The 21033-nt window shown below is 43.4% G+C and overlaps 1 long non-coding RNA gene across 1 annotated transcript; it reads right to left on the minus strand.

Annotated features, from left to right (window-relative positions):
• Positions 1-135: 135 nt before the first annotated feature.
• On the minus strand, positions 136-20577 carry LOC125148221 (uncharacterized). Its single transcript, XR_007145456.1, has 3 exons — positions 20539-20577; positions 456-581; positions 136-222 (listed from the first exon to the last, which is right to left on the minus strand). It is a non-coding gene; the product is annotated as an uncharacterized LOC125148221 (long non-coding RNA).
• Between the last annotated feature and the right edge of the window lie 456 nt (positions 20578-21033).

The raw sequence follows: 21033 nt of genomic DNA on the forward strand, positions 1-21033 counted from the left end.
TCTCTTCTCTTCTTTGGCAGAAAGGATTAGAAACCTCCACAGAACTTGCTCTCTATTAAAGTGGAGTGCTGTGCATTCATTGGCAAGAGGTGAATTGTTTTCAGATTACATGTGAAAGAGTGTGTGTGTTTCTTTCCCACATCAAAGACTTGGATGGAGGCAGTTCTGAGTATTGCCAGGGATGCAAGAATTGGTGCTAAAGTGATTAACAAAATTGCTTTCCTGCAAAAGAAGCACAAAACATTACCTAGGGATTAGAGGAGGAGAGGGCAAGATTAAAGGTGATGTTGAATTTTGGGTGGAATATCTTATCCATCTTTTTCAAATCATGCTTCAAGGATTCTGCAGCCCCTCCTCGGGGAAACCTGAGCAAATCAAGGTCTTGCTTTCTCAAATTTTGTACACAGGGGCTCCGACAGGGTAAAATTAAAACTACTAACATAAGCAGTACTCACTCGTGACCTCCACATCTTCATCTCACACTACAAATATATTTGGATTTGGGATGGATTTTACTCAGCACACACCAACGACTCCGGTGATCAAAGATTCTTTCATTTGTAATTGGTACATGTATCCACCTGTTGGATTTAAACGATAGTGTTTTGTAGAGTTTCTGGAGTTGTCTGGTTTTAGCAAATCTTGACCTGATTAGTAGAGCATCCCTTGGAAAACCTACTTTCCCAGTGAAATCTCCATCTAGCCAAAATGTGAAAAAAACAAACCAAACAAAAATAATAATAATAATAATAATAATAATAATAATAGGACCTATATTCCAAATAGTGAAGGAAAGATAATAATCATGCAGTAAACCTCACAATTACTAGTTTAGGAAATTATTTTAAAGGGTATCTCTAAAATGCCCTGTGACATTCTTTGTCATGTAGCATTTTTTTATCTATTCTAAAAACTGAATTTAGGCCACCCTTCCTCCAAGAAGTCCTCCTGACTTTGGTCTCCTAATCAGAGACAGGCAGAAACATATAGGTACATGTAACTGTTCCAGTGTGAATAAACTTTTCTTCCTCTTTGCTTTCTTCCTTTAAAACATTAAGTCCCCAGAAGGAACGACACACATATCTGGATAGGTGGGGAAAACGTAAAGTTGAGTGCAATTGCAAAATAAATAAATTCGAAGCAATACATACAGTATGATGCCATTCATGAGAAAAGTTAACACAAAAAAACAGTATCTTAACTCTTGAGGGAACATATGTATGTATAGAAAAGTACAAAAAAGAGAACAGAATTATCAATCTTAAACTCATGCTGGTGGCTGCCTCTGGGAAGGAAGGTGGGAAATGAGATTGGGGGTCGTGGTTAAAGAAAATTTTAGCAACATCTATAACATTTATTTCTTTTAAAGGGAAAAAATCCCATTAAGCTAAGATGATTCACTTAGGCATAGTTAGGGGATGTGAACGGTCATTGAAATTGTTACCTAAACACACAGCAGAGGTTTGAGATCTCATCTTTGTCCTCTTCTGTTTTTTTCGTTTTCTTGGTCAGACACAACTTATGTCTCACTTCCTTTACAACAACAATAAAACCTGTTCCAGATTGATTAAATAATTCAGAAGAGTTGTTATCTTCTCTTTTCCCACAATAACATCATCCTCGCAAATTTACGTGCCATGGTGATGGAACTTGGTCTCTGCAGGTGTTCTGTAAAAAGGGTGACACACTGCGAGTCCTCAGTAAAGAGAATAAATAAATGAATAGATAAATAAGCACAATTTGCTTGCCACCCCGCAAGCAAGAGTTTGTGGGTGTTTTCATTTTGAAAAGTTGTTTCTCAAGGTTGCCTGTGTGACTTCTTCGCTTTCAGGAACGTGTTGAGAACAATCATTTTTTATCTGTCTTTCCCTCGGGGTCCCGTAAGGTCACTGGACATAAGATAGCTGTGAAATTTGACATTGTTCCAATTTAAATGCTTTACTCCAGCAAGTGCAAGACTGTGGGCGCGTCGGTGCGGGGATTGCCACGGCCAGGCCGGTGCTGAGACTCGCCAGCCCTCCAGGCTTCAAAGCCTGCCATCCTTGATCTCACTAAAGAATGTTTTTGAATTCTGTGTCCATCTAGTGGTTGCCTGCAAAGATCTACTTGGCTTTTTCTTTCTTCCTTTTCTTTCACACTTGATCAGTGAGATTCTGTTTGTGATGGGGGTTTTGCCCCCCTTGGTCTTTAATTCTTTCACAGGTGGTTTCAAAGTGTCTATCCTCAGCCACTGCTTTCTATAAACAAGCAGGAATTCATGAACCCCAGTTACTGATGGCTCTCCTCACAGAGCAATTCTTCTCTCACTTTGAAAATGAACTGTTTTGTGGACAGTAAAGTACAGTTCTTTTTCACAGATGAGATTAGAGACTGGAGGGGAGACTAAAGGGAGGGGAGGTTTTTTCTTTTCCTTTTTTTTTTTTAAACTGGAGAGTCTTTTCATTGTAACTTATTTTAGCAAATGCAAGAACTTTACTTATTTTACACTCAGTTGCAACTTCAGTTAAAGATGACAAGGTGCTAAGTGAAGGGTGCTGGCAACTGCTGATTTCCTCATCGATCCTGTCGTCTCCAGCATCCCAAGTATAAGGGTAGGAGTTGAAGATCCGGTAGTTACAGGAGCTAATATGGTTGCACATCCAAGGAATCAAATGATCTCAGTTCCATTGGAGAATTCTGATGTGCCACAGGGGTGGCCATATCTAGCATCACTTCCTCCCCTCTGTGGGCTGGAAAGTCTGTCCCCGAGCCTCAGTTCCTCTGCTTTGAGGTTTCAGATGTAGTTCAGTGCTTATCTGTAGCAGCCGTTGGTCACAATGGTTTTCACATGGATCCTGAAAGTTGGGGAGCTCATGGATTTATACTATTCTGAATTTTGTGAGAAAAAAATAATGGAGGCCAAGTTTCCCAACACATTAACAGTGAAAGAGCATATGTGTGTCTTGGGCCACCCTGGCCTCTAGGAAGAGGGGGACACACACTGAATTAAAGTCACTGCCTTCGTTCCAGCTCAAATTAAAACAACAGATATTTTTAATGTTTTAAAATACTCTTTATAAATGTAACACACTTTATTAGAATCAATTAAAAAGACATAAATTGTGTTTACCCGAAATTGCTTATAATAGCAAAAAACTGCAATTAAACAACCTAAATGTCCATCAGTGGGCAACCAGCTAAGTAAACTATAACATGCCCATCTCTGGAATAATATCTAATCACTTAAAAGTGTGAAACTGGGGGCACCTGGGTGGCTCAGTCAGTTAAGCATCCAACTCTTGATTTTCGCTCAGGTCATGGTCTCAGGATTGTGGGACTTAGCCCCGCATCAGGCTCCACACTGAGCATGAAGCTGGCTTGGGATTCTCATTCATTCTCTCTCTCTCTTTCTCTCTCGCTCTCTCTCTCTCCCCACACACACACATTCTGTCCCTCTTCCCAGCTCATGTGTGTGCTCTCTCTAAAAGAAAAAAAATAAGTGGGGCGCCTGGGTGGCTCAGTCGGTTAAGTCTCCAGCTCTTGGTTTCAATTCAAGTCATGATGTCACGGTTCATGAATTCGAGCCCCACATCGGGCTCTGTGCTGACAGCACAGAGCCTGCTTGAGATTCTCTGTCTCCCTCTCTCTTTATTCCCTTCCCTTGCACTCTCTCTCTCTCTCTCTCTCTCTCTCAAAGTAAATAAACTTTAAAAAAATCCAAGTTATTTTAAAAAATGAAAAATTAAATTAAAAATAAGTAAATAATATAAAATTATTAAAAAGTCAAAATAAAAAATAAAAAAGTGAAACTGGAAAGGAATGACATAGAAACATATCTACGAATGATGGTGAGTGAAAACAAAAGTTGACAAATTATATTACAAAAATGATATGTATAAAACAATCCTATATACACGTCAGGTACATGTACATATGGGATTGAGGGAGGTGATCTAAGGGGACTTTAACTATATCTGTATATTTTACTTTTTTACAAGAAGATGTATGTGTGTAATCCTCATGTACTTAAAAATAATTTTTAAATGATTTTTTTTTAATTTTTGTTTTCAACGTTTATTTATTTTTGGGACAGAGAGAGACAGAGCATGAACGGGGGAGGGTCAGAGAGAGAAGGAGACACAGAATCGGAAACAGGCTCCAGGCTCTGAGCCTTCAGCCCAGAGCCTGATGCGGGGCTCAAACTCACGGACCGCGAGATCGTGACCTGGCTGAAGTCGGACGCTTAACCGACTGCGCCACCCAGGCGCCCCAAAATGATTTTAAAAACCAAATAGAAAATAACTAAAAAGAGAATAAATAAAATCACCTTTAATCTGCTACCCAGCCTTCCATATAGTCTTTTGTATATATAATTTTCTAAAAATTGTTTTATTGTGGTACTATATACAAACAGTAAAATTTACTATCTTAACCATTTTTAAGTGTGCATGCAGTTCAATGCCGTTAACTATATTCAAATTGTTGTGCAATCATCACCACCATCCATCTCCAGAACTTTTCCATCTCCCAAACTGGAACTCTGTCCCCATTTCCCCCTCCCCCAGCCTCTGGCAACCACTGTTCTACTTTCTGTGTTTGACTATGTATTGACTACTCAGGTCCCTCATATAAGTGGAACCATACAGTATCTGTCCTTTTGTATCTGGTTTATTTCACTTAGCATATAACGTCTTCAAGGTTCATCTGTGTTGTAGCATAGGTCAGAATTTCATTTCTTTTAAAGGCTGGAAATTTCCACTGTATGTATACAGCACATTTTGTTTATTCATTCGGCCATCAGTGGACACTTAGTTTATTTCCACCTTTTGGCTATTACAAACAATGCTGCCATAAACACTTGTGTACAAATAGCTGTGTGAGTCCCTGCTTTCAGTTCTTTCGTGTATATACCCAAAAGTGGGATTGCGGGATCAAATGGTAATTCTATATTTAATTTTTGGAGAGGCCTCCATACTGTTTCCCACATTTGGCTGCACCATTTTGTATTCCCACCAGCAGTGCATTAGGGTTCCAATTCCTCCACATCTCACCAACGTTTGTTTTCTGGTTTGTTTGTTTGTTTGTTTGTTAATCATAGCCATCCTAATAGGTGTGAAGTGATTATGTACTTTTAAAAATTAAAAGCTGGCCTCAACTGTAGCTTAATATAACCCTGACATTTTCCTATACCATTAAATATCCTTCAACAATATCATTTTAATGCCTGCATAGCCTTCCACTGAGTAAGATGTACCTTAATTTACTCAACCAATTCCCTATTCCTGGAAACTGAAGTGTTTCCAAGTTTTTGGTATTATAGAGAGTGCTCCATATTCACATTCTTGACTTTGTTTTAAAGTTGCTTATAAATTCCTAACAGTCATAGAGCATATACTTTTTTAAGCTTTGAAGATCAACATCCAATTTAAAATTCAATTAAAAAGAGGGATTGGAGGACAGAAAGAATTGCCACACTGCTACACACTTAAAGACCCCAAGCAAACTACTACTTAATCAGTTGAGAAATTCGCTCACACAATGTAAAGAGTGGGTATTGTCTGTTAGCCCTCCAGCAATTCGCCTTTCACCATTGACCTACATCGAAACCTTCTGCTTAGAAAAAGAATGTAGAAGCCTCTCACTTGGAAGGCTTGGCTCAGTGGTACTCGGGTGCTACAAGAGTCTGTGTGTGAGCACTTTCATCACTGGAGTCCACCACTGGATCCAGGACCGATCTGAATCTCTTTGACTCTGCTCCTTACTGAAATATGATGCTCTCTCTGGGGTGGCAGTTGCAGAAGTGTTTAAGAGTACCCAGGACTAACACACCGGAGAAAGTAAGTTCAAGAGGAGGAATCACCCAGGAATGCATGACAAGGTGGTAGCTTTCTCCCTCCTGAACCGCCCCGTTAGTAAGTTGGCACAGCCTAGGCCTCCAGAGCCTTGGGCAAACTTTAGTTATGTCACTCTGCTACTCAGAGACCTCTGCCACCCATAGGCTTTGTAGTCAATCTAAAGCTCTTTGCCTGGCACTCAATACTCTGGTTTCCCAGGACCTCTCTCCATCCTTATTGCCCCAGCACGAATTCTTCCATTCCACCCAGACTGACTATTTGCTACCCCAAGTGGTTCATCATGTGGAAAGACCTTTGGACTTAGGAGTGAGACAATCTGGGGGTGCCTGGGTGGCTCAGTCAGTTAAGCATCCGAGTTCAGCTCAGGTCATGATCTGGCGGTTCATGGGTTCAAGCCCTGCGTCATACTCTGTGCTGACAGCTCAGAGCCTGGAGTCTGCTTCAGATTCTGTGTCTCCCTCTCTCTCTGCTCCTCCCCTACTCACACTCTGTTTCTCTCTCTCTCTCTCTCTCTCTCTCTCTCTCAAAAAATGAGTAAACGTTAAAAAAAAAAGAGTGAGACAATCTGGATTTGAACGCTGGCTCTGCCATTTCTTTAGTAGGTGACCTTGGGTGAAATACTTGACCTTGTTGAGCCTCAGTTTCTCATCTGCAAAATGGGGAGGACAAAGCCTCATTTGCTCTATGATCGTGTATATGTTAAACTGGACAACAGCATGTAAAAGAAGTTCATACAATGCAGAGTGTGTAGTGAGTGTTTGATAGGTGACATGAATGTCTTGTTTTTCCTGGTCTCTGAGCTTTTGCTCCTAACTGTTCTCTTTCTAGAAAAATTCCCGCTCATATGAATCCCACCCAGTCATCAAAACAAACTCATGTTTTGGCCCCCTCGAAAGCTCTCCCCTGAAAATCCTTAGCACTCTCCAGCTAGACTATTCAATTGGCAGTAGTCTAGACTGGCTGGTATTGGCCCCACTTCTCACCATGTCCTTCTTCTCCAGATAGCCTGTCAAAGGACAAAAACCATGCCTACTACCCACCCCTTCCTCCCTACCCCACTTTTCTCCCTCTGCATCAAGAACATTTTACACAGAGTAGATGGTAAATAAATATTTGTTGACTGACCCTTTTCACTTCCCTGACCTTCATGACCTGCCTGTATCAGTATGTCCGTGTCAGTCCTTCTAAATGGATTCTCCCCTGACCCAATTTTCAGGGAGCACAGATTCCAATTTAGCCCCAATAATAATCATAGTTAATGTAGAGCACTTCCTTGCGTACAACATTAGCCTATAAAGTCAACAGAATGGATATTCTTGTTATTATTATCCCTATGTCTTAGAGATTCAGAGAGGTCAAGCGATTTGTCCCAAAGCCACAAAGCTAGTGTATGGCAAAACTAAAACTAAACACAGATCTACTGATTGCAAAGCTCATGCTCTTGGCCTCACATAATAAAACCTCTCTGTATACTTATTTTGCTTAAGTTTATTTATTTATTTTGAGAGAGAGCACACACACGCGCACACACACACGAGTGGGGAAGAGGCACAGAGAGAGAGGGAGGGAGGGAGAGAGAGAGAGAGATAGAGAGAGAGAGAGAGAGAGAATCCCAGGCAGTCTCCATGCTGCCAGCGCAGAGCCTGACATGGGGCTCAATATCACAACTGTGAGATCATGACCTGAACCAAAACCAAGAGTCAGATGTTCAACCGAATGAGCCACCCAGGCAACCCCGTCTCTCCATATTTAACTGTTAATGAATATTGGTCCCTCTGTGAAATAGTATTATCATGGAATTTTAGGCCCTTGCCTAAGAAAAAAATGGTGGTGTTCTTGGATAACTTCTTTATTGTTTGCAGAGGCATGGAAGAAATGCACATGATATGCCAGTTCTCAGGGAAACATTCCAGGTAAGAACCTGTGTAAATTATCTCCTCGGGACCCAGAAGGAAAGCTGGGCTTTGATGGGAAGGCATCTTTTCCACTATACCTTAATTAATGGCAACTCAGAGCATCTCTCTTTGAAATGGTTCCCTCACTATCCTTCTGATCTTCTTAAGTGACCTTCTGCCCACACCCCTCAAGGCTCAGGGCTTCTGCTCCAAGGCCTTGGCTCTGGCTCCCAGAAGTTCCTGCAGTCACCCTCCATGAATTAGGGCTCCTCCAGCAAAGGGCACAACTCGTTAACAACAGCTCCAGGACATCATAGGTGATCCTGATTAGAAGCGATGCTAAGAGATCCTAGCACTACACAGTCCTCCAGCACACCAGCAGCGTCCCCAGTTATGCATCTCATTGGCTGACAGCTCAGCGGACATTCTTTAGATTTAGGGAAGATATGAACCATCTGTGGTTCACCTGCAACCCAAAGCATATCCGTGTCTCTCAGCTACCTCTGTCACTGAGTAAGCAACAACTTGGCGTCTAGAGTGTTAATCTACCTGTTATCCCAGTAAAAACAAAACAAAAACCCTGGAAGCCACATAAATCTTGACTTAACTGTTACAGATTCTGTTGGTAATAGTTGCTTAAACTCTTTCAGCAAGTTCCTCTTTCTTTCTTGTCCCACCTTGGACACTTGGGCACTAAAGTCAATTGGCTGAGCTGCCTCCAGAATTGTTCAATATACATTGATTGAGAACCATTCTCCATGTACCTTGCTAGGCACTGGGGGATACAAAGAGGAGGGGTGACTAGAGAGTCTTCTCATGTTTTTCTCAACTCAGTTTCCACCACGAGCCCCACTTTCTCCCAACCAGTAAGACTCACATCCTCAACAAACCCCTAGTTTTACAGGGACTGTTCACATTCTCCATCTTGTTTTCTGAGATAAACACTGGCATGGACATGAGCACAGCAATGGCTTGATTATGCTCTAATTACTCTGGGCCAAAAGCAGGAGTTAGATCTCAATTCACATGCTCTCTGGTAGACTGTCACATGGGACCCCAGGCATAATATGCCTTCATCTTTACTCACATAGCTTGGTGAAGCCCTCTCTCCCTTTCTCACACTGCTGTAGCCACCGGTTTTCCCACACCCACCATTCTGTCTCAAACACTAAGAGTTCAAACACTGCTCCTCCAAAGATCTTAACCTTGAGACTTAGACATTGTCCCTTGTTCCTCAACAGCACCTCCTCCCTCCCTAGCTGCTATTCAAATGAATAAACAAATATTTATAGAGTGAGGAAGAGGGGGGAGGTGGGGAGGGGACAGCTGTGATTACTGACCCATCCTGCCCCAGCCTTCCCTCACTCAGAGTGTCTTTGGGAACAAGCTCAAAATGGAAGTTAAGAAGATAAATTCTAGTTTCTTGTGCTCTCCTGAAGACCAGCAATGAGCAATTCAGATTTGAAATGTTAAAAAAAAACATTTACAATAGCATCCAAAAAAACCAAATACCAGCTATAAATCTAACCAATCATGAACAGGGTCTACATCTAGAAAACTATACAACACCAATGAAAGAAATAAAAGGCCTAGATAAATGGAAAGAGAGTCTGTGTGAGAAGGTCAGTATACAAAAGTCAATTGCTTGCATAGCCCAGCGATAAACAACTGGAATCTGAAATTTTGAAAAAGATACCATTTCAAAGTCTTCTTTCTCAGAGTCATGTGTTCAGGCAATAAGCAGTTTCAACTTGACTATGTCCTTTAGTCAGAAGTCCTAGGGTTCCTGAGACCTTCCATGTAGTGGCCCAGATGTCACCTTCAGCTTGAAGTCCAAGCTGTCCTGTGATTCTGACCATTGCAGGATTCCTCTGAGGCACTGTTGTTTGTTGGGTTTTTTTTTTTTCCTCGAAGCCTCTTTCGTTTAGGCAGCCACACTTTCCCCAGAGGTTTCCATTCCTCATTTTCAAACCTCCCCACCGCTCTTGCTTCCAGCTGGTTACTGAGCTTTGGTCTGCCACTTCCAAAGGCATCTCCAACCCTAAGCAAGTCTCATTGCCTTGGGTCCAATTTCCCAGCTGTCGTCTGGCTTCTCTGTTCTTCGTTCCTCTTTACCTCCAACTCCTTCCGTGCGCTTCCCCAGGGTACAGGACAGTCTTTCGGGAGTGTACTTACCACGTTAAATCATTTTCTCTGAAACAAATATTTGCATATGCAAGCCCCACATTTGCCATATGGTTTTCCCTACTTCCCACCCAGAGGAACTCTCAATCTCATATATATTTGGGGAAATGAAGTCTTCCCCAGATGGTCTCTCCAAAGCAAGGTCAGGGTTTTTGCATTCCTTCAAAGGTTCTGGGCAGAGGTTAGAATGACGCATGTTTTCTTGGTCCCGTCAGCAGCAATCGCCGCACCTGATAGTGAGACATAACCTGACTCTTGCGTAGCTAAAAACACACCAGAGTTTGAGGGAGATGTTGAACCATAAACTCTATCCCCACAAGGAAGGGCAAGAAACCTGCCCAGTTGCTCAAATAATTTCAAACCAAATCCCCTAAGAATTCTTCCACGGGGAGAGAAAAAGAGCATGAATATTAGAAAGATGGTGAACCAGGTGTGCCGAAAAGGTTTCTTAGTTGTTCTTAGCTCTGGAAGGGGGTGGGGCAGCCCCACATCTCTACTGGGAAACATATTTCCCCTTTTAAATCAGGAAAGAAAAAAAACAACAACATAACCCCAAATAGAGAATGTTTTCTTTTGTAACTGGAAGCAAACATCGCTGATGGCTTTAACAGCTGCCTGCCAACATGGCCTGAGAAGCAGGCAAGCTCAAACATTTTTTGAGATCAACACATGTACAGACATACAGTATATTAGGTCAAATTATAAATCCAGGAATAAAAGAACAAATAAACAAGTTTCAGCTTTCTCTAGGCTTCTGCGTCCAACACCAGCTAAACTAGACTCTGAAGCAGAGAAATCTAGATTCCAAGAAGGCAGGTCTCCCAGGAGTTCAAGTCAAACCTCCCTCTGGTAGGAAAAGAAGGTGCCGTTGTAGATTAACTGGCTGACGGCTGACCAGGTCCAGGCCGACCGCCCTGCCTAGCCCAGGCTTCCTCGTGTCGGCCAGCAGATTCTGAGGATGTGTGGCGGGTTAACTATAGACCTGCCATTGACTTGATCTTTGACCCCAGTAAATCATTTAATATGCCATGTGCCTTTGTCCATATGTTAATGTTTGGTGTAATTTGGATGAGAATTCCAGCAAGTATAGGGGTGCCACCCATTAGGGCTAAATCTTTCCCTTTAGAGTTTCTAGGAAGAACCTCCTGGACAGCTGCATTGCAGAGAGCCAAGGTATCTGGACGAACTAAATTGAACTAAATTGAAATGCCTACAGATGGTGAGACTGGCATTGCCTTAATTGTGGCTGACAAGTAGAAGAACAAATTTGTTCTTTGGTTATCAAAACAGACACAAGGGGCAAGAAATCCACCAGAGTAGAGCAGGTGCAAGAATACTGGATTATTTCGTGATCCTACCACTCTGCTAGCCAGGTGACCTTGAGCAAATCACTTAGGCCAAAGTTGTTCAGACATTAGTTGGTCATGAAATCAATGGGAATCACTTCTCAGCCTTTTGGCTAAGATCAAGTGCATTATCTATGAAATAAATGTAGGAACTACACATTTTCTAATGAAGTCAAGTTGAATAGAGGAGAAAAATATCAGTGCTTAGTCTACACTAAGCATAGGCACTATTGCATATTTGTGTGGATGTGTGTTTCCTGGGGTCATGATGAACACTAAATTTCCCACTGTGGGTAACAAACAAAAAAGTTTTCCGGCCCACAACCTAGGATTGTGAACACAGGGTTTTGATTGCCCCATCTATTGAGTGGAAATTTTAGACATATATATGTATTTATATATATACACATGCATATTCATATTCACATATGTATATAATGAGCACCACAGTGCGTCAGGCACAGAGGCATATGACATAGACAGGCACAGCAAGGCCCTGTTCTCATGGAGCCTCAGCTAGCAGGGGAGCCAGTCATAAAATAATTATATAATTATTTAACTACCATGCATGAGAAGACCCTGCAAAGGGAACAACAGTGTCAGACCTACCTCAAAGACTTCCGTGAGGACCAAAGGAGAGAGCAGTGGAAACACTTCATAAACCATAGTATTATTCAAATGGGGTGTATTCTTATTTAAAACACTGAATATAAACATGACCTAAAGATGAGCTTAGTTTCCCTCATGCATCCATTCGATGACTAGCTGAACACTGCTCAGAGCCAGACACTGTTCTCGGTTCTGAGGATACAGCAGTAAGTAAGACAGGACCACTGCCCTGGGAAGGTTCCCTTTCAGAGAGACAGACAGACAATAAACACATAAACTGGTAAAGTCAAGAGCGGTAAAGTGGGGCAGAGGAGTAGAGAACAATGGAAGTGGGGAGGTATTTTAGACAGGAAAGCAGTGCTCTCTGCGGGGGTGACAACCAGATCCAAATAAAGTGACCTTGGATGCATCACCGAACACTTCAAGACTCGGTTTTATTCATCTGCTAAATAAGGCTACTTATGCCCATCTCCTAGGACTTCCTTGAGGATTAAATGAGATAAAGAATGCAAGGCCTCCGGGACAGTGCAAGCATGAATAGGCACTTAACATTTGCCCAATTGCTGAGTGTCTGCTGGTCTATTATTCAAGGTACTAGGAATATGTTTAGAACGATATAGAACGACAAGAAGGAACAAGCAGGCCTACTATTTTCAGACCAGGCTGCACAAATCCCTCAAAAGGAGTAATTATTATATTCAACTCTGTGTCCGTTGGGTCCTCCAGGAAGTGGGTGCTGAGACACAGTGAGGTGTGCAAGCCAGCTGAGGGGGTGGGGATGGTGGTAAAGCCTGGAAGGATAAAAGAGAAGCCAGATTGGGCAAGAAAAGATTCTGAAGGAAAGACTGCTGGTTAAGAGGAGTCCTACATGGGCAGAAATGGCCAGGCCCCGGCACCCCCACCACGTTCAGTCATTAGCAAGGGTTGCCTATGAAGAGCATGGGCGTGGCCCAGAAGGGCAGCCACATGGCAAGTTCTTCTTTGAAGGGAGATTGGAATGGTATGCCGCCACAGCTGCCACAAACTCCCAGCCTCAAACTGGGAATCCTGTAGACTTGTTGCGGTCAACACAACAGTGCTTTCTTGGGAGAGGAAAATACAATTTACTCTGACTTGGGGAAGCTTCACAGAGGAAAAGCACTCCGAGGGCCAGAGAGGCCTAGTCCTGATTTTATGATATTCTGTATCTGTTAGGATGTCTTTGGCCACATGCCAACTCAAAATGGCTTGAGCAATAAAGAACCTTTATAATCTCCTATAAGAAGTCTGGAGGAAGGAGGGCCCAGGGTTGTTTAATTTAAAATTCAGTGATGTCATCATTGTGCATCTACCCTCCTGTGCATCTCCTTTTTATCAATGAAGAAACTTCTCAAAAGCCCACCAGCAGACATGCCCTCATATCCCACTGGCCAGAATCAGACCACATATCCACAGATATACAAGTCACCAGTAAGACCAATGAGATCGGTCATGACTGGTGGGCCTGCAGGCCTGGGATGACGAGATTAATAAAGTCCTTTTTACTTTTATTTTTAATATGTGACTTTATATACATATATACATACATATGCTAGCTATATTAAAATATAATCCCATACTAACTTGTGACATTTTCGAACTGGAAAAAAAAGTGTTGATCATCAAGTTTTTAAAAATTGTGGTAGAACACACATAACATAAAATTGACAACCTTCACCATTTTCAATTGTACAGAGAGTGGCATTAAATTCATTCTCATTGTTGTGATACCAATACCACCATCCATCCACGTAACTCTTCACCTTACAAAACTGAAACTCTATACCTATTAAGCAATAACTCCCCATTCTTCTTTCCCCCAGCCCCTGGCAATCAGCATCCTAATTTCTGTCTCTATGTATTTGACTACACCAGATATCTCATATAAGTGGAATCATACAATGTTTGTCCTTCTGTGTTTGGCTTATTTCGCTCAGCATAATGTCCGCAAGGTTCATCCATATTGTGGCATGTGTCAGAATTCCCTTCCTTTTTTTTTTTTTTTAACGTTTATTTATTTTTGAGACAGAGAGAGACAGAGCATGAACGGGGGAGGGTCAGAGAGAGGGAGACACAGAATCTGAAACAGGCTCCAGGCTCCGAGCGGTCAGCACAGAGCCCGACGTGGGGCTCGAACTCACGGACTGCGAGATCGTGACCTGAGCCGAAGTCGGCCGCTTAACCGACTGAGCCACCCAGGCGCCCCAGAATTCCCTTCCTTTTTAAGGCTAACAACATTCCATTAAATGTATATACCACATTTGGTTCTTCCATCTTTTGGCTATTGCAAATAATGCTGCTATGAACGTGGGTGTATAAATATCTTCTTGAGACCCTGGATCCAATTCTTATGGGTATATACCCAGAAGGAGAATTGTTGGATCAAATGGTAAGTCTTTTTTTTTTTTTTTTTTTGAAGAACTGCCATACTGTTTTCCATGTTAGCTGCACCATTTTGCATTCCCACCCACAACGCACAAGGGCTCCAATTTCTTCACGTCCACACCAACACTTGTTATTTCCTCGTTTGGGGGGGTTTTAGGTGTGTTTATATAGCACCCATCCTAAGAGTTGTAAGGTAGTATCCTACTGTGGTTTTGATTTGCTTTTCCCTAACAATTAGTAACACTGAGCATCTTTCATGTGCTTGTTGGCCATTTACAGATCTTTGGAAAGCTGTCTATTCAAGTCCTTTCCCCAGTTTTTTACTGGGTCGTTTTTTATTGCTATTGAGTTGTAGAAGTTATAGAAGTTCTTTATACGTCAGATAGTAATGCCTTATCAGATATAGGATTTGCAAATATTTACCAGTCTCTGACCTTTTTTAAGTTAAAAGCTCAGTCTATGGAGCCCACTGCTTAGATTCAAATCCTAGTGGTGGCACTTATTAGTCTGGGGGGAAGGGTAAACAATCACACAACATCCAGGGTCTGCCAACAAGAAAGAAAGGGGCAATGGCAGTTAAGTATCGGCCAGCACAGCAGAGTCCATTACACAGCAGTAGATGTCAAAGGCTGGTAGGTGTGAGTGGGGCTTATTTCAGTTTTCGAACCAAGAAGGATAAATGTCAAGTTATAACAAGACAGTATTTCATTGAGCGCTGATTGTGCCAAGGCCACACCAAGTCCTTTACATGCATTATCTCATTTCAGTTACTCATTCACAAGTATTTGATGAAAGCCTAATATGAACCAGCGACTGCTGAGTAAAAAACAAAATGAAACAAGAAACCAGACATTGTGCCTGCCCTCAAGGAATTTATAGACTTTGGTCAAAGAATCAAACAACTTACAATGATGCTAAGCGTTACAAAGGATGGGTCCACGGTCCCAGGGAAACTGAGCTGGTCAGGTAGGTCAGGGAAGACTTCTCTAGAAACGGAGCAAACGCAGCTTGAGTTGAGGTAAGAAAAGGTAGGAGTGAAGAGCTGGATGTTACAGACTCATCAGCTCCGTGAGGTAGGTACAACTCTCATCCCCACTGGAATGGAAGCTCTGAGAGTATAGGGCCACGTCCATCTTATTCACCAACATCTCTATTGCCTAGAACACGGCCTGACACAAAACAGTTCTCAGGAAACGTTTGTTGAATGAATGTATCCTCATGTTACAGATAAAGAACTTGAGTCTCAGAGAGGGCAAGTAACTTAGCCACAGTCGCAGTGCTTAGTAAGTGGCAGAGCTCAGTGTGAGGCCAGGCAGCAGGCTCTGTAGCTTGAGCTTTTGACGGTTTAAAAAGTCACCTTAACACTATATGTTAACTTGGATTTAAAAAAAAAAAAAAAGTCACGTTAAAAAAAAAAAAGATGAAGTAAAAAGACTTAAGCCCATCCTCCCAGGCCTGTAGCAGGTATAAGCATTCTCTTCCGTGGCCTCCAACTTGCTAGTATGGCCCGTCACACATCGTGTTGTAGTTGCTCTCACACATGACTGTCTACCTCCCTCCTTCCCAGATCCAGTCTTCTTCCCTCCAAGTGACAGTAACCTGTGAGCTACCTCAGGGACTGAATCTACACACAGTGCACTACTTGAGGGTGCAGGCGCCGCGTTCAGCAGACCTGTGGACCAAGCCTGCTTCTGCCGCTTACCAGTTCCCTTTCTAAGCAACGGAAGTTGCTCACTCTGTAAAATGGAGACGATAATAGGACCCACACCTCTCAAAGCTGTTGGAAGAATTCATTGAGATAACGCCTATAAAGCACGTAGAATGGTGCTGAGCCCAAAGTAAGAACGCAATCAAAGTTTGCCAATACTCTACACTGGAAAAAAATAAAAGCAACATCGACACCATCCCACACTCAACTGGAAGAAAAATTACGTGGTGTTTTTTTTTTTTTCCAGGGCAGGGATGGATAGGCAGGCTTCAGCTACTTGGCTTTTCCTCGTTCCAAATGCACTACTGGCAGCATGAGCCACGGTCTCGTGTGGAAGGAAGGGATTGGCCAGCAAGGGGGTGACCCAAGAGGGTCCCAGAATCCCCAAGTTACTTTCCCCTCCCCAGCCCCGAGGGGCCATGCTGCTTCTGCTCGGGCCCCCGCCAATCCTCCACCTCTTCCTTTCTGGTTTCCCATCCCTCCCTCCCCACTCCAAACCCTGGGAAAAAAAAATGAAGAAAAGCACACCAACCAAGAAGTCTTTTCACTTCATTGTGTTTTCCAGCTAGACCTGAACAGACAGCGATCAATTCAACGCTCTCTCGCCCTCCCTCCTCTCTCCTTCTCTCTTCTCTTGTCCTCTTTGTGTTCTTTTCCTCTGAGACTGTGTCTTCAGGCTTAGGAAAACGCAGTCACCTCCCCACCGCATGAGGATACCAGAAGCTTCGGTTGCCAGTAGCAGACACAACATGATTATAACGGGTCTCCATGGCCCTCAGCGCTTAGAAAGGCAGAGAAGCAGGGGATCCCGCACGGATTCTCGGAGAAATGCCTCAGGTTGATGGCTTCTCTCCCACCCCAGGCTCAGCTGCAACGAGTCACACAGAAAACCTCAATCTCCCTCTTCCTCTGGCCAAGAACCTTCTGAAGTCCACCCCATCCCAGACATGGAGTTTGCATTCCGAGTTTGAGTAAACCTGGCCAGTTGGACTTGGAATCAACGAGGATGAAGAAAGAATACACCTTTTCCATTTTCAAAGCTGCCTAGTGGGATTTTGTTTTTTTCCAACAGGGTAACTCCAAATTGGCAGGACTTTCAAAGCTACAAGTTTCCATGTCCCCAGCCCTCACTGAAGAAAAATTTCCTGGTTAGGTTGGCATGTGCAAAGGTTCGGGGTGTGCAAGTGAGAAACATTTAACAAATAGTTAAACCTGAGCTATGAATCAAATTAGTCTAAACAAGATTCTCCCCATCCCCATGCTGTACTACTTACCCTGCTTAATTCCTATCTCAAACTTATATTAAAAAATAACTACTATTTATCAAGCGCCCAGTAAGTACCGGGAACTGAACTAAATATTTTATTTACTTATATCGACTCATTTTATCTTCCCAACTACGTAAGATAGGAGCTATTTACTGTTTCCTCTCTGAAGCAGAGACAAGGGGAGCCTGGGTGGCTTAGTTAAGTGTCCGACTTTGGCTCAGGTCATGATCTCACAGTTTGTGGGTTTGAGCCCCAGGTCAGGCTCTGTGCTGACAGCTCAGAGCCTGGAGCCTGCTTCGGATTCCATGTCTCCATCTCTCAATCTCTCTCTGTCTCTCTCTCTCTCTCAAAAATAAATAAACATTAAAAAAACTTTTTTTAAATAAAAAAGAAGAGACAAGTAATGTCCCCAAAGTCACGCGCTTAATAAGTGCCAGGACCAGAGTTCAGATCTCATCCCCAACACAATAACATGGATGAATCTCAAAATCACTCTGCAGAGTGAAAGAAAGAGCACCTACTGTATGAATCCCTGTACATAAAATTACAGAAAATGCAAGCCCATCTATGGTGATAGAAAGCAGACCAGCGTTTGCCTGGGGATGGGGTAGAGGGAAAGATGAATTACAAAGAGGAGTAGGTTGTTTTGAATTGTAGCAAATCTTATTTCTGGCTTCATAGGTGACATGATTCTCATATTTGCTTCTTCATTCAATCTGTTGCAACAAATGCAACAACCTGAATGCAATGAATGAAGCTTTTCCAGAAGCTTCACATTCTGTAGCTTCTGGAAAATTCCACTATATTATGTGTGAGAGAATGAGAGTGAAAAAAACAGCATCTTAGTATAATATTATTATGAAAATAGTTTGACCCCTGAAAGGATCTTGGGGACTCACAGAGGTCCCCAGGCCATGCTTTGAAAATTGCTGATTTAAAGTGCTTAGAACTGGGGTGCCTGAGTGGCTCATTCAGTTAAGCATCTGACGCTTGATCTCAGCTTGGGTCTCGATCTCGGGGTTGTGAGTTCAGGCCCCACACTGGGCTCTATGCTGGGCATGGAGCCTTCTTAAAAATAAATAGATAGATAGATAGATAGATAGATAGATAGATAGCTCACTCGCTCAGAACCAAAAACTATTCATCCCGGTTTCAATGTTACCACCTCCATTATTTTACCTCTCCTACCCAACACCTTGTGAAATCCTGAGAAACAGAGGAAGAAACTGGGGCGTAGAGGAGCATCAGATGGAAGGTTGTACTGATAACTCTCCTTCAAAGTTCTTTCCAAACCTGTGCATCTCTGACATGGGATATTTTTCTTTTAAACAAAATCAAGAGAGGGGCACCTGGGTGGCTCAGTCATTTGAGCATCCAAATCTTGATCTCAGCTCAGGCCATGATGTCACAGTTCATGAGATCGAGCCCCACATCAGGCTCTGAGCTGGTGGTGCTGAGCCTGCTTGGAATCCTCTCTCTCTCTCTCTCTCTCTCTCTCTGTCCCTCCCCTGCTTTCACTCTCTCTCTCTCTCTCAAAATAAATAAATAAACTTAAAAATTTTTAAACAAAATCAAGAGAATCAAAGGTACAGCAGGACCTAAATGCACAGGACCAGGGGACTAAAGCACAACAGTGGAAACATCTCAGTTTCTTTGTGACCCCCTCCCAGAAAGAGGAATGGCTGTCTCCTCTCATGGCCTTGCTCTGGTTCATCCCATAGTGGATGTCACAGGAAGAACCTGGGGCCCTGAAGAAATTTCAGACAGATCTGAGCTCTCACCTGTTCCCTAAACAAGTACCTGCCCAGTCTGAGCCCAGCTCTTGCCTGAACCCTCAATTCAGATAAAAACTCTGCCCTGGAATGGTGCAGCAAGCAGGGGGGTGGGGAGGGTGGGAGGCGGGCATAAGTTTAGGAATGAATCAATCAGGGTGTGAATATTGTTTCTCCTTCCAACAGGCTATATAATCTTGAGTAAGTTATGGAACTTTGCTGAACTTCAGCTTCCTCATCTGTAGACGGAAATCATCTTAACTTTCTGAAAGGATTACTATACAGACTCAGTGAGATACTAATGGACAAATCCCAGCTGAGTACCTGGCACCTAACAGAGGCTCACTCTTAGTGACTGTTACATTTTTACAGAAACGCAAAGGGCAAGATGGAAATATCACAGATTCTAACATAAGACACGCCTGGGTTTGAATCCTAACCACTCCGATTTGGGGCAATCATTTCACCCACCTTGCAGAGTTAGTGTGAGGGCTGCCTGAAATAATGTCTATAAATTGCCTGGCATCTATCCCATCCCCTTTAGATAGTCACTGTTATTATTTTGAGGCATTTGCAGCTGTGGCTACAAGGTCACTATTTCCCAGGGAGAACTGCTCACCCTCGGGGATAGCCACTTGTGGTCCAGCCCTTGGTATTCCTGGGGACAGGTTAGGATATCTGGCTCTCCATCAGGCCCGATGGGCCTTTTCCAAGTGAGTTAACCCAGTCCTCACTTGGCATCTCCCTTCTCCTAAATATCCCAACAGGGGACTTTGCACAGAAGCCATAATAGGAAAGTTAACATCTAGAGCAACTGTTCCCAAGTCAGAGGGAGAATAGACACTGCATGTAAAGTTTATTTATTTATTTTGTGGTGGGGAGGGGCAGAGGGAGAGAGAGGGAGTCCCAAGCAAGCTCCTTGCTGACAGCACAAAGCCCCATGCAAGGCTCGAACTCATGACCCGAGAGATCATTACCTGAACCCATACCTGAACCCAAACCAAGAGTTGGACGCTTAACCAACTGCGCCCGCCAGGTGCCCAACACTGCGTGTAAAAACCACCTCAGGCAGGGGAGAGGCTGCCCAGAGCCCTGGAGTCAAACTTGGATTCAAATCCTGGCTCTACTACTTCTTTATTAACTGCAAGATCTAGGGCAAATTACTTAGCCTTGTTGTAAGGCCAGTTTCTCACCTGTAATTGAGAATAATGGTAGTAGAAAAGTGTAAGCAGCACTTAGCATGGCACACATAGGAAACATCAACACATTTTATCTATCATCATCACTTCTATTACCGTTACAGCAGGATTCCAGCCTGTTAACAATCACGCATGCGTAGCTCACATTCCCACCCAGACACTGAGATCAGGGAGCAGCAGCATGGCAATGGAAGAAAATGCCTGTTTTCACTTTTATGTACTTTCAAGTTTCTTTAGCAAGTACCAGTGACTAGAATGGCACGGAAAACTTAACGAAGAGGAGAAGGAGTAGGAGAAGTTTTAAAACAAACGGAGCTCACCCACTTCGCAAAGTACCGGCCCCAGGCCTCAAAGAGCGGTGCCAGGGTACGGGCGCGCGCCTGCGCGAAAACAGGCGATGGTGCTAGGGAATCCCGAGAGGCCCGACCAATCAGAAGGCGTTCCGGTGAGCCCGGTCTTTCTATTGCTAGGAGGCTCCTGGACCCTGAGGGGCACGCGGCAGGACTTGGCGCGGTGCCGGCAGAGCCTGCGCAGTGAGGCTCTTGCTTGAGGCGAGGCCGGAAAAGAGTTGGGAAGATCGGAAGGGAACAGAAGAGTAGAGCTGGGAAAAGGGTGGGAGGTGAGCAAAGACAGGGCGACAGCGTCGAGGCAGCCTCTGCAAGTAGAGAGAGGGGATGCGTCTTGGAGCGCGGGGAGGAGGGGAAGGTATGAAGGAAAGATCACAGAGGTGACTGGTGCTTCGGTGACCTGGGGGCAGGGGTCTCCTACTCTCCTCTCCAGTGCGCAATTGAAAAGGATAGGAGTGATTACTTAAC

The sequence above is a fragment of the Prionailurus viverrinus genome, chromosome D2 (genome assembly GCF_022837055.1).
Source record: "Prionailurus viverrinus isolate Anna chromosome D2, UM_Priviv_1.0, whole genome shotgun sequence".
Classification (NCBI taxonomy): domain Eukaryota; kingdom Metazoa; phylum Chordata; class Mammalia; order Carnivora; family Felidae; genus Prionailurus; species Prionailurus viverrinus.